Source organism: Canis lupus, chromosome 9, assembly GCF_048164855.1.
Source record: "Canis lupus baileyi chromosome 9, mCanLup2.hap1, whole genome shotgun sequence".
NCBI classification, from domain to species: Eukaryota; Metazoa; Chordata; class Mammalia; order Carnivora; family Canidae; genus Canis; species Canis lupus.
In genome coordinates, this window is record NC_132846.1 from 26,479,189 (window position 1) to 26,492,588 (window position 13,400).

A 13,400-nucleotide genomic window follows, 5' to 3' on the forward strand; every position below is an offset into this window, starting at 1 on the left:
ACTTATTTTAAATTAATTTAAAACTAAACACACAGTTTATTGGCTATATAGAATTAACTTGATCAGGAAGCAATACAAAATTTTGTTTTCCCTTTTTAAGAATTAAACAGAAAATATATGAGAGGAAAAAAAGATTACTTAAAGGGATCAAATGCCTATTAAAAACTGGAAATTAATATTAACATGATAAGATATTAAAGTAGGACCCAAGGCAAACCAGAAGAGAGTAGCATGATATATTCAAAGTGCTATTCTTCTCCAGCTAAGAGTACTCTATCCAGCAAAGCTATCATTTAGAATAGGAGACATCAAGAGTTTACTACACAAACAAAAACTGAAGGAGTTCATGACCACTAAACCATCCCTGCAAGAAATATAGCGAATACTTTGCAAAAGAGATACCAAAAGTGTCAAAGCCAAGAAAGGAAAAGAGAAATCTCCAGAAACAAAGATAAAACAAGTAATAAAAAGGCACTAAATACATTTCTATCAATAATTACTTTGAATGTAAATGGACTAATGTTCAAAAGACATGGGGTGTCAGAATGGATTAAAAAAGAGGACCCATTTATATGCTACAATTGACTCCTTTTAGACCTAAAGACACCTACAGATTGAAAGTGAGTAGTACTTTCAAAAGAAAGCTGGAGTAGCAATACTTGACAAACTAGACTTTAAAACAGAGATTGTAACAAGAGACAAAAAAGGGCTCTATCTCACAATAATGGGGACAGTCGAACAAGAAGGTATAACAATTTTAAATATGCACCCAAAATAAGAGAACCCAAATATATAAAACAACTACTAAGAATTAATTGAAAATAATACAATAATTTTAGTGGGCTTTTACACCCCACTTACAGCAATGGATAGATCATGTAAACAGAAGATCAACAAAGAAACAATGTCCTTAAATGACTCACTGGGCCAGATGGATTTAAGAGATATATTCAGAACATCCTATCCTAAAACAACAACAGAATACACCTTTTCAAGTGCACATGGGACATTCTCCAGAATAGATCACATACTAGGTCACAAATCAGCCCTCAACAAGTACAAAAAGACTGGAATCATACCATGCACCTTTTCTGACCACAATGCTATGAAAACAGAAGTCAATTATAAGAAAAAATTCGGAAAGACCACGAGTACTAGAGGCTAAACAACATGCTACTAAACAATGAGTGAGTCAGCCAGAAGATCCAAGAAGAAATTAAAAAAAAAAAATACATGAAAATAAAAACACAATGGCCCAAAACCTTTCAGATGCAGCAAAAATAGTCCTAAGAGGGAAATACATAGCAATAAAGGCAAATAAAATCTCAAATAAAGAACCTATCCTTACCTAGAGCAGCTAGAAAAAGAACAACAAACAAAGCCTACTGTCAGGAAAAGAAAGGAAATACTAAAGATTAGAGCAGAAATAAATAATCTAAAAACCCAACAGAATATCAATGAAACCAGGAGCTGGTTCTTTGTTAAAAATAATAAAATTTATAAAACTCTAGCCTGAGACTTATCAAAATGAAAAGAGAAAGACTCAAATTAAAAAAAAATCACAAATGAAAGATGAAAAATAACCAACCCCGCAGAAATACAAACAATTATAAGAGAATATTATGAAAAACTATATGCCAACGAAGTGGACAACCTGGAAGAAATGGATAAATTCCAGACACATATAAACTACCAAAACTGAAAAAGGAAGAAATAGAAAACTTGAGCAGACTGATAACCAGCAAAGAAATTGAACCAGTAACCAAAAAACTGCCAAAAAACAGAAGTCCTGGCCCAGATGCCTAAACAGGCAACTTCTACCAAACATTTAAAGAGGAATTAATACCTATTCATTTCAAATTATTCCAAAAAATAGAAAAAGAAGGAAACTTCCAAATTCATTCTGAGGCCAGCATTACCCTGATACAAAAACCAAATAGACTCCATTAAAAAAGAGAACCACAGGCTAATATACTTCATAAACACGGATTTAAATGGAAAATGTAAATCATGAAAATTATATATTGGTTGTAATAAACATGAGATCAATTTGATAGGAACCGCAAGTATGTGGAATTGAAGAAAAATATTTCATAACAATTGGGTAAGGCCATGTGATGTTTCTCACAATTACTAAATTACTAAACATCAAGATATTATAGTCAAAGAGGCAAAAAGTTAATATTCTAGACTTCATTGAAACTCTGGATTTGAACTTGAACATCATTCTTCTTAGGACATCTCTCTGAAGCTCATTGATAAACATTAAACAGAAAGTATGAATTTAACAATGCCTTTCTTCAGGGTTTATTGAAATTTTTGTTGTCCTGGAGATGTTACCATACTGTTAGGTAACCAGATTATTGGCCAAAATATATCTCAAACTTAACATATTAACACTAAAGTCCTATTATTTGCCAGCACATCCCTTTTCCCTCTTTTATCTAAACTGTCACAGTCTTCTTTATCTTGATAAATGAAAACACTGTACTCCAAATGTTCAGGCCAAAAACTTAGTATCATTCTCATCCTTATCTTTTTATCACATCCCCTCATCTGCTCCCTCAGAAAATCCTGTTGGCTCTACCTTCAAATTATGTCCTGTGTTCACCTGCTTCTCACATCTACCATTAATTTTTACACATACAATCAATACTTATCTAGTCTAGATAATAGTAATCTACACTAACTAGTCTCTCTACATACAACATTGACCTCCTCCCTCTCCAGCAAATGTGAATAAAAATTCATTCTAATACATACAACAACTCCTTGTGGCAGATGGTATTATTAGTTTTATGCCCAGTTTTCAGTTGATAAACTAGCGTACAGAGTTTAAGTAAGAGTGGGATGGCAAATACTATATGATTTCATTTACTTCTGGAATCTAAAAAAACAAAGCAAATGAATAAACAAACAAAAAGCAGAAGCAGGCTTATACAAGTTCAGAGAACAAACTGATGGTTACCAGAAGAAAGAGGAGGCTGGCAGGTTGGGCCAAATAGGTGAAGGGGAGTGAGAGATACAGGCTTCTGGTTATGAAATGAACAAGTCACAGAGATGAAATATACAGTATAGGGAATAGTCGATAATATTGTAATAGTCCTGGATGGTGACAGATAGACTTGTGGTGAGAATAGCATAACATATAGTGATGTTGAAGCACTATATTGCATGGTGTAGACCAGAAACTAATGTAGCACTATGAGTCAACTACACTCATATAAAAAAATAAAGTTACAAAAAATAAATTGCTGGTAAGGGATCACACCACATAGTTTATAAGCAGAGCATGAACTCTTCATCATTACTGTGTATAGTTCTACAAAAAGATAAATATATCAATTCAGTCAATTCCATAAACCCTAACAGAGCAACTGCTATATATATTTGGTAGAGTGTGATTGGATACTGAAGGCTGTATGAGGCAGGTGGGAAGAATCAGGAACCTAATTTTAAGCCAGATTAATGATTTGGAAAATATAAAATATAAGAATGTTAAATGAAGCATTCTAGTTGCTGAACACCATATGATCTCTGATCTCACTTAATTTTAAGTTGACAAGTTGGATCACACAAAGCCGTCACTATACCAGATCTTTTAGGAAAAAAGAAAAATAATTGGAAATTCTGTTCACAATTAGAAATTGTGAACTATGAAGAACATTAAATGAGCTGAGGCAATTTAATCAAAAGAAAAGTGGATTAATATATCAGGTCATAACTTATCACACATTTTGGAAACTGGTGGGAAAATCATGCTGCAAATTCTTGGCACAGCCAGAGAGGATGACAGGTGTAGAAAGGAGATATTGTAAGGCATGACATGTAAGTAGCTGGGGGTCGATCAAAGGCAGGCCAGATACAAGCCGTGTAGACAGCTGGTTTAGGTGTTACTCAAGGTCAGGCTGGAGTCTGAGAAGATGGCTCATATCATGTGACAAAGGCCAGAGTTAAAGTAGCCAGAGTAGGATTCAAGCCTGGAACAGAATTACAGAGCTAACTACCTAAGACAGAAGGTACACTAAGTTAATCAGAAACATCTATTTTATTAGAAGTAAGGTTGCCACACCCTCTCCCACTACCACCCAAAGAGATGTTTACTGAATAGTTACTCTGTCACCATGTGATTTTCTAGCACTAAAGAATTATATGGAAAAGAAATGTAAAGTTATGAGATAGATTTTCCATAAAAATTTCAGAGTTGATTCGATGCACACAGAATCCACAATAATCAAAATAAAACTTGATAGAGTGAAGCAATATCAGACTTAGGAAAGAAAGTACAAAATTTTAAAAAGAGCAACTCATTGTTGAAATCAGGATAAACACAATATTGAAGGTTAACTGGGAATTTAATCATGCTTATTTTGGAAAAGGGCTATCCAAAGACAAGAATGAAGAAGCACACCAGAGAAAAAAGTATGGAGCATGTTTGGCAAATTGGAGAAACTTTTCTCATATCTTGTAGGTAAGACAATAATTTCTTTTAGAAGCTTTGCTTATTTCTAGACAGAGCCCATTTGGAATCTAGTCTATCTTAGAATTCTCAGAACTATCTATCTTCAATCTCAGAACTTGTATTGGACTTAGAGGAAAGATATTTGTCATGACAAGCTGATGATTCTAAAAGAGCCACACCACTGGCCAAGAAGTGGAAATGGGAGCACTTCAATGAGGACCCAAAGGACTTGTGTTCTGTGTGAATTCTATCAAGCAGCATAGATAGAAGGGAACTGAGGATTTGGCAGTGAAAAGATGAAGTAGATGACATATCTTTTCCATTGCTGTAGAATGTACTAATTAGATCCTAGAAGCTTCTGCATCTGAGATACTTCTTTGATTTCTTTGATCCAGCAGAGGCTCTGAGTTTCCCACGTATGTCTAGAGCCTTCCTAATCACTATCGTCTTCAACTTCAGTGTCTTCTGTACTGCCATACTCAAGTATATTCATTTTTTGGAGCCACCAATTTTTTTATGATGCTGTGATGGTATCTTGGCCGTCTTAGGATGAAGCCTGCAACTACAATGTTAGTTCCTTGAGTGTTCTTGAAATCCTATTACTCCTCAGCCAAAGATAGACACCTAGGGTGGTGATGATGGGGCAGTGCTTTGAACTAGTGAGTTTATTATAGAGGTAGTGAAAGCAAACTTGTTTAACTGAAAACCCCACAAAGAGTTACTTGCTCTTCCTTTTCCAGTGTTCTTTCTTATTTATACCTGTGCGTGACTCTAAAGTGTTTGATAATTTAAGTAGTTGTAAAAAATACCTCTCATTTACTGTCTATGTAATATGTATATGGCAGGTAGTTTATCAACTAATTTACATATGTCTGTTGCTGTGATTTGAAATTTCTAAGCCAGAATTGTCATCATTTAGAGTAATTCTAGAAGATCCCACAAAATTAATATCAATATTTGCTGACAGGAAAATAAACATGCAGTTCAGTTGTTATCTCTCCTTTGGACATTATTTTTGAGCTTTTACAAATGAATAATGGCATCCCTCAAATACAGGAATAAATATGTTTCTATCCTTCTAATGATCATTTTACTGCTAAAATGAAAAAAATGATTTTGCTTCAAAACAAAGTTAATGGGAATTAAGTAAATATGCATTTGGATTCATCTTCTAAATAATAAGGCCTTCCCTTTTCAGTTGTGAGTTTGTTTCTGGAGTGACTTAAAGATCAGCCTTTAAATAGTCTTAATAGTTTTATTAATTGTGGGCATTTGTACATTCTGATTGCAAACAAGCTGTAATATTGCTTAATATATCATGTTTTTAAAGTGTTTGATTCATGTAATTTTAGAATTTCATCTTTATTATTATATTCCTGTTTGTTTTTAAAGGCTTTCCTTTATCTTCCATGCCAAGCCATTGTAATCCAGTTTCTGGATTTGACTTGAGCTTTTTAATTGGTGCTCTCAATAACTCATCCCATTCTTTTAACACTCTCACTTTCTCTAAGATAAATGAATAGAAGTTATTTTTAATCTAGATCTCTCTGCTTTGCATTGCTGGTGAATTTTTCTCTATGTGACAGTTTCAACTGAAATGTTTTCTGTAAAAGGGTATAATTTTTAGTCAGTATAAAAATTATCTTTTGCTTTCTACTCCATCCTTTATTTTTCTTTTGAAATGCAACTTATTTCAAATTTCAACACTTTTGTATACTTTTTGCTAAACAATGGTAGGGAAGAGTACATGCTTCATATTCTCTGTAGTTCTTACTCATAATTTTATAGAAGGAATAAAATTATAATTTAAGAAGAAAATGCCACCCAAAGATGATAAGAAAATCATTCTTTCAATAAAAATAAAAAAAAAAATTAAAAAGGGATCCCTGGGTGGTGCAGTGGTTTAGTGCCTGCCTTTGGCTCAGGGCGCGATCCTGGAGACCCGGAACCCAATCCCACGTTGGGCTCCCAGTGCATGGAGCCTGCTTCTCCCTCTGCCTTGTCTCTCTCTCTCTCTCTCTCTCTCTCTCTCTCTCATAAATAAATAAAAATTAAAAAAAAGAAAATCATTCTTTCTTTAAAATATTTTATTTATTTATTTTAGGGAAAAAAGAGAGGAGGGGGCAAGTAGGAGGAGGAGCAGAGGGAGAGAGACAAACAGACTCTGAGCTGGGTGCAGAGTCCAACACAGGGCTCAACCTCATGACCTCGAGATCCTAACCTGAGCCGAAACCAAAAGTTTCGATCAACCAACTGAGCCACACGGGCTCCCCTATAAGAAAATTATTCTGTCATTTTATTAAATATATGATGACATTCTGATCTTTGGAGATTGCAAAATATGTGCAATTTTATCGGAAAGTCTGCATGTATTCCAATATATTTAAATATGAATCTATGTATACATGATTGCCCAGATAAATATGAATTCACATTTCATAGAAATGTGCTTATGTTCTTGATAGGAAGACCCAAAGGTGAGACCTGTGAATATTTCATAAATCATATATATACCTTTAAACACAGAAATAGGGAAAAGCTCAACATAAAGAATATGGTATAATGTTGGGTAAATAAATACCCTGTGTATATGCACATAGTTGTATTTATATATCATCTATTTGGAAAGATGAATTCTGAGTTTGCTTTTGAGTAAATTGGGGATAAAGAAAAGAAATAATCACATTTATCTTAGGGTAAAACATAGGCTTATCTATGTTGCTTTAATCTATTGCTATAAACATGTTTCTTTTGACATTTAAAAAAGTTATAAAACATAAAGTACTGATAATGATTATTTATATATTTCACATTAATTGCATTTGTTTGGATGTCTCTAGTTGTTTTGCAGTAAGAATTATAAAATCTTAGTGGTTTTCTCATTGGGGCACCTGGGTGCCTCAGTAGGTTTAGCATTTTCAGGTCAGGTCATGAGATCAAGCTGCTCATGGGCTTCACACTCAGTATGGAGTCTACTTAAGATTCTTTCTTCCTCTCTTTCCCTCTCTGCCCCTCCCCCTGCTCATATTCTCTCTCCTCTTTCTCAAATACATAAATCTTTTAACAAATAAGAAAAATAAAATCTCAGTGGTCTTCAAAACCAGAAGTATGTCCCTTTCCCACACTGTGTGTCTGCTACCCATTGTCCAGAATGGTGAAATAGTTTGGGGCCGCAGGATATAGTTTTCTAAGAAGAGAGCAAAGGAGTAATAGTCAATCAGATTATGTTTCTTAAAATTTCTAACAAGAAGTGACACGTATCACTTCTCATATTTCATTAAAGCACGTTAGTTTTTCACACCTGAGTTAAACACGGGCAGGATGAATACTTATCATCTGGGGCAGGACTGAAGATATGGACATTGAAGTAGGTTCTTCTCTCTGTTGCTTCCTTACCCTCTCAAATAAAATGGCTGATCCTCTAAGGCAACAAATGTACAGTAGATACATTATAGCCCCCATGCACATCCCCACTGATATACTTCGTTTCTAAAAAGTACAAAACAAAAAAGTACAAAACATGTATTAAGTGGGCTCACAGTGTGATTTAGGCTTATTGCATATGTTTAAGTGCAAAGTATATGTGGCACACTCTATGTTTACCATAAGTACATATAAAATTTCCATTTGCCTCCAATTTATTTAGCCAATTAATAAAAGGCTTTGCTTTAAAACTTTATTGATATTTTGGCATTGTTTAAAATGTTTATTTAGTCCTAAAGTATAACCATTGTTGTATAACAAAAGATGTCAAAATATACTGTTGTTCAGGTAAAATCAGAATGTGGTCAGAATACATGTACCACTCTTAATCATGTCTTGGATATTGCAGAATGTGGACAAAAAAAGAGATATATTTTATCCTGAGTAAAGCATATCCAAATTTATGGATAATCTGTGATATTGTTCCCTAATTTAACATTTCCCCTTCATGGATAATTTTATTCCTCTTAATATATTATACAACATGATGGCTTTTAAAATGTAATGCTTCAAAGTTTCAAAGGGCCATTTTATATCCTAATACTTATCGAGCACCGAAGCATGAAAAAGTCTCTGAATTTTTCTACAGTAAAGCTGCCATTATATCGAGGGGCAGTATAGGCACAGCAAAAACAATCACCTAAGAAGCAGAAATCTAACTCTGTAACCTAGCAATCTTCATATGCTATTAATAAATTCTTTGTTCAGGTAGAAATTTTATTTATCAATGCCTTAATTAGGTTTTTCTAAGTTTAGTACATAAAACTTCTATTGAAGTAAAGTTTAGATGGGACACCTGGGTAGCTTAGCGGTTCAGCGCATCTGCCTTCAGCCCACCGTGTGATCCTGGAGTCCTGAGATTGAGTCCCACATTGGGCTCCCTGCATGGGGCCTGCTTCTCTCTCTGCCTATGTCTCTGCCTCTGTCTCTATGTCTCTCATGAATAAATAAATAAAATATTTTCTAAAAATGAAGCAAAGGATAAAATGAAGCAAAGGATAGAATGATGCTTCCTTTTATTTTCTCCTGCTAAATGAAGTGATTGCTATAGCCAAGGAAATTTTTAGATACCTAGTGATACACAAAAATGGAGGGATATATTTAAAACTGGCTGTAAATAGATAATACATGATATAATGCCTCAGTAAAATAGGGAAAATGTACTATTATATGAAAAAGCACACATTCAAAGGCATATTATTATAAAAATGAATAAAATAGTTTGCCAGCACTTTTCAAGAAGGTGATAATCAGAATGAACATTGATAGGGAAGAGACAACCTGTGCTATTTGACATATTTTGTCAAATGATGGTAAAATCTGACCTTTAGTGGTCCATAGCTAAGTTCATCTCTCACTACCTAAACCTTGCATTTAACTGAGGAGTGCATAGGAAATATACCCTATAGGTAAATTCTAAGACTGACATGATACAAGAGAAGAATAACACACTTAAACAAATGAGTTTTTCTTATGTATGTTCAATAACTCTCTTGAGTGCCTTTGTGCCAGACTTTGGCCTAAGTGTACCATAGTGATCAAACAGACATGTGACCTGTTCTACATGGAGTGTACATCCTAGTGGGTTAACACTTATATAAAAAAAAACCAAGAAAACTGTAGGCCACTAAAATTAGTATTTGAAGTAAAAAGGAAACCTTCAGGGTTTCCAAATGTAATACAAAATAATGGGATAAGGGAGGAATGTTATTGTTACTATTTTTTGTTATTCACAAGATTGAAAAGATGGAGGAGAATCAACTGGATTGAAAAAAAATTTAATTAGACTCTTTCAATAATTATTACATTGATGGTAGTAATGCAAAACAGCACAATTGTGTATTCTTTCTTATATAATTATCAATTTAACTCATGACCTGACAATTCTACTTCTGGGTATCTACCCTAAAGGATAAAACTTATATCCTGACAAAAACTTGTGAGCAAATGTTTGTAGTAGCATTATTTTTAATAGTGCCAAACTGGAAACAGTCCAAATGCCTATCACCTGGAGAATTAAAAAAATAAAATATAAAATATTCAAATAATGATATATTCTTCAACAATAGAAAGGAAGAAACTACTGATAGTTGCTATAAGAATAAGCCTCAAGGCATTATGCTAAGTGAAAGAACCCAGGCACAAAAGACTTCATATTATATGATTCTGTTTTATTGGAAATGTCTAAGAAAAGTAAATCTGTAAGAAAACCTATAAAGAAAAGTAGATTAATGGTTGCCAGTACTGAAGATAGGAATGAGCACTGATTGCAAAAGGTCATAAGGGATATTTTGGGTTGATAGGTTTTAAAACTGTATTGTAATGATGGTAGCTTAGGTCTTTAAATTTATTAAAAAGCTATTGATTTTTCCACTTAAAATGGGTGAATTGTATAATATGTAGGCTATGCCTTATACGTTAATAAATTTGTTTTAAAAAGGAAGTAGGAACAAAAAGTAAGTCTACTTTTTAATTACATAATGCAATTAGCATAATATAGGATATTGAATATTTTCAAGTATAAAGATCCATAAAAACAATCTTGCAAGTAAGTATATTGTTGGTATAAAATTCAAATAACAAAGAAAATGCAAGCGGAGAATGCTGATGGACAATTTAATGAAAATTGTTTAAGTATTTAACTGGACGTTAAATAATGTATATTGCATTCAATTTATAAGATGTAATATTATTTTCTAAAAATTGGTAACCAAACACAAATTAATTACAGTACTTAATTTTCATTTTATCCTAGCTCTTTTAAATGCTTTAGTTGTAAGAAGTTAGGTTAATAACAGTAGAAAGAAAATGAAAGAAAGAAAGAAAATGTCAAGAAGAACTAATGATCACACATTGATTAAATAACAGTTGAGGATATGTTGCTACCTTTGCTAATAAATTAACATTTTTGTTAAACTGCTTTACTTTTACATTTTGCCCACCTAGAAAATATCACAAACTGTGAGCCTTTCAAAGTCATTCAATGTAAGTCACTCTTCTAGTTTGTACTAGTAGTAGAAAGTCCCAATCTCGTGGTCATTAAAGGTAATAATTACACTGCTTGCAATACTGGTCATATAGAATGTTTACTTACTGAGTACCTACTAGGTGCCAATCAGAAAGCTCAGTGCTTTATATGAAATTATTCACTTAACTCTTAAATAACATCTTTGGGAGGTCAGTGAAGAAATCAGAAAAATGAGGATCAAATATCTTAAGTAATTCGCTCTGGTCCCACAGTTAGGAAATCTAAATTTAAATATTCAAACTCAAGTGTATTTGACTCTAAAACCTGAATTTCTAGATAACAGACTTAATGACATCTACTTCCTGTTGAAATCAGTATTCCTCTGAATTAGTTAAGGTCTCAAATAATCAACATCCCCATTTTAGAAAAAGAGGTACTAAGGTAGATAAGCACTGGAGTGTTTGTGCCATATTCGTGTTATATACGATTCATACAAAAGAATAAATGTGATATCTGAGTACATTATGAAGCATAAGGATAAATTCAATTACAAAATATACTCAATTAAGGGGCAGCCCGGGTGGCTCAGTGGTTTAGTGCCGTCTTCAGCCCAGGGCCTGATCCAGGAGACCCAAGATCAAGTCCCACATCAGGCTCCCTGCATGGAGTGTGTGTGTGTGTGTGTGTGTGTGTGTGTGTGTGTGTGTGATGAATAAATAAATAAAATCTTTAAAAAAAAAAATATATATATATATATATACTCAGTTAAGAAGTAAAAAACTAATAACACCTGAAGATACCTCCTATATGCTTCTCCCTTAGCCTCTACCTTTGTATCTTTCTCTTCACTTTTAAAATGTTAATTCTTTTTGACTGAACTTTATTATAATGTTACAAGACAGTATGTATTGTATTCTGCAACTTCTTTTTAAAACTGAACTGTCCAGGGTGCCTGGATGGCTCAGTAGGCTAAGTATCTGCCTTTTGCCCAGGTCAAGATCCAGGGGCCTGGAATCAAGTCCCGCATTGGGCTCCTTGCTCAATAAGGAGTCTACTCCTCCCTCTCCCTGTGCCCTTCCCCCCTTCTTGTGCGCTCTCTCCTATACTTTCTCTCTTTCTCTGATGTAAATAAATAAAATCTTAAAAAAAAAAAAAGAATTATTTTCTATTTCTATTCCCTCTTCTGTTAAATAATTGATCTTATTTTATCTATTTTTTCTTTTGGGGTATTTTCTTCATATTGATATTTGATTTACTTATGAACTTATGAATTTTGAATATCTATTATATTAGTTAAATATTTTCTTCTTTGTAGATTGATGCTTTACGTTCTTTATAATACTTTCTCAGCAAATTATCTTTTTTTATTTTTTTAAAGATTTATTTGAGAGAGAGGGAGTACATAAACAGGGAAAGGGGCAAAGGGGGATGGAGAGAGAGAATCCTCAAGTAGACTCCCTGCTGAGTGGGTGGTCCACCATGGGGCTCGATTCCAGGACCCAGAAAGCTGAAATCAAGAGACAACTGCTTAACTGACTGAGCCACCCAGGTGCCTCAAGCATTTTTAAAATTAAATGTATTAATATTTTCTCCTATGATTTCCACTTTTATGGATTGTTTAGAAAATCTCTAATTATTATAGATAATATGTCTTGTATTTTCTTCCTAAGGATTTTAAACTTAACTGTAGGTCTCGTTTTATTTTAAACATGTTAAGCATATAATATATTGTTCAAGTCAGGTTATACTTTTTGCAACATTTTACTATGAAAACATATAACATTAAGAAACGTTGAAAAAAGTTTTATAGTTAACATCCATATACAGCATATATCCACCACCTAAATACTATCATCATTATTATTTTATTTTGCTTTATCATTTATCTATCCATTAATTATTCCTTTATTCATCTATCAAACCATCTTATTTTTTAATGAATTTCAAATGGTTCAGGTATCAGTACACATTTTCTTAAATAACTTCACCATGAGTACCATTAACTAGAATTTAATATTTGTTCACAGGTTTTTTTCCTTTGAGTTAAAATTGACTTGCAATGACATACAATGAAATTAGTATATAAAAGTATTTTAGTATATTAAATAATTTGGTGACACTTGACAAGTGCATATACCTATGTAATAAAAAAAAACTTTTTTTTTGAGAGAGAGAGACAGAGAGAGAGAGAGAGAGAGAAAATGTGCAACTTGGTTGGGGCAGAGAGAGAGAGAATCTTAAGCAGACTCCATGCTCAGCATGGATCCAGATACAGGGCTTGATCTCTTGAGCCTGAGATTATGAACTGGGCTGAAATCAACAATCAAGACACTTAACTGACTGAGCCACCCAGGCACCCTATAAAAAATACTTTTAAGATGTACAATACAGAAGCACCTGGGTGGCTCTGTGGTTGAGCATCTGCCTTCAGCTCTGGTCATGATCCCAGGGTTCTGGGATCAAGTCCCACATTGGGGTCCCTGTAAG

The 13,400-nt window shown here is 33.5% G+C and overlaps 1 pseudogene; it reads left to right on the forward strand.

Annotated features, from left to right (window-relative positions):
* Window positions 1–724: 724 nt before the first annotated feature.
* LOC140640667 (kinesin-like protein KIF2A pseudogene) overlaps window positions 725–13,400 on the forward strand; it is a 62,302-nt pseudogene continuing 49,626 nt past the window's right edge.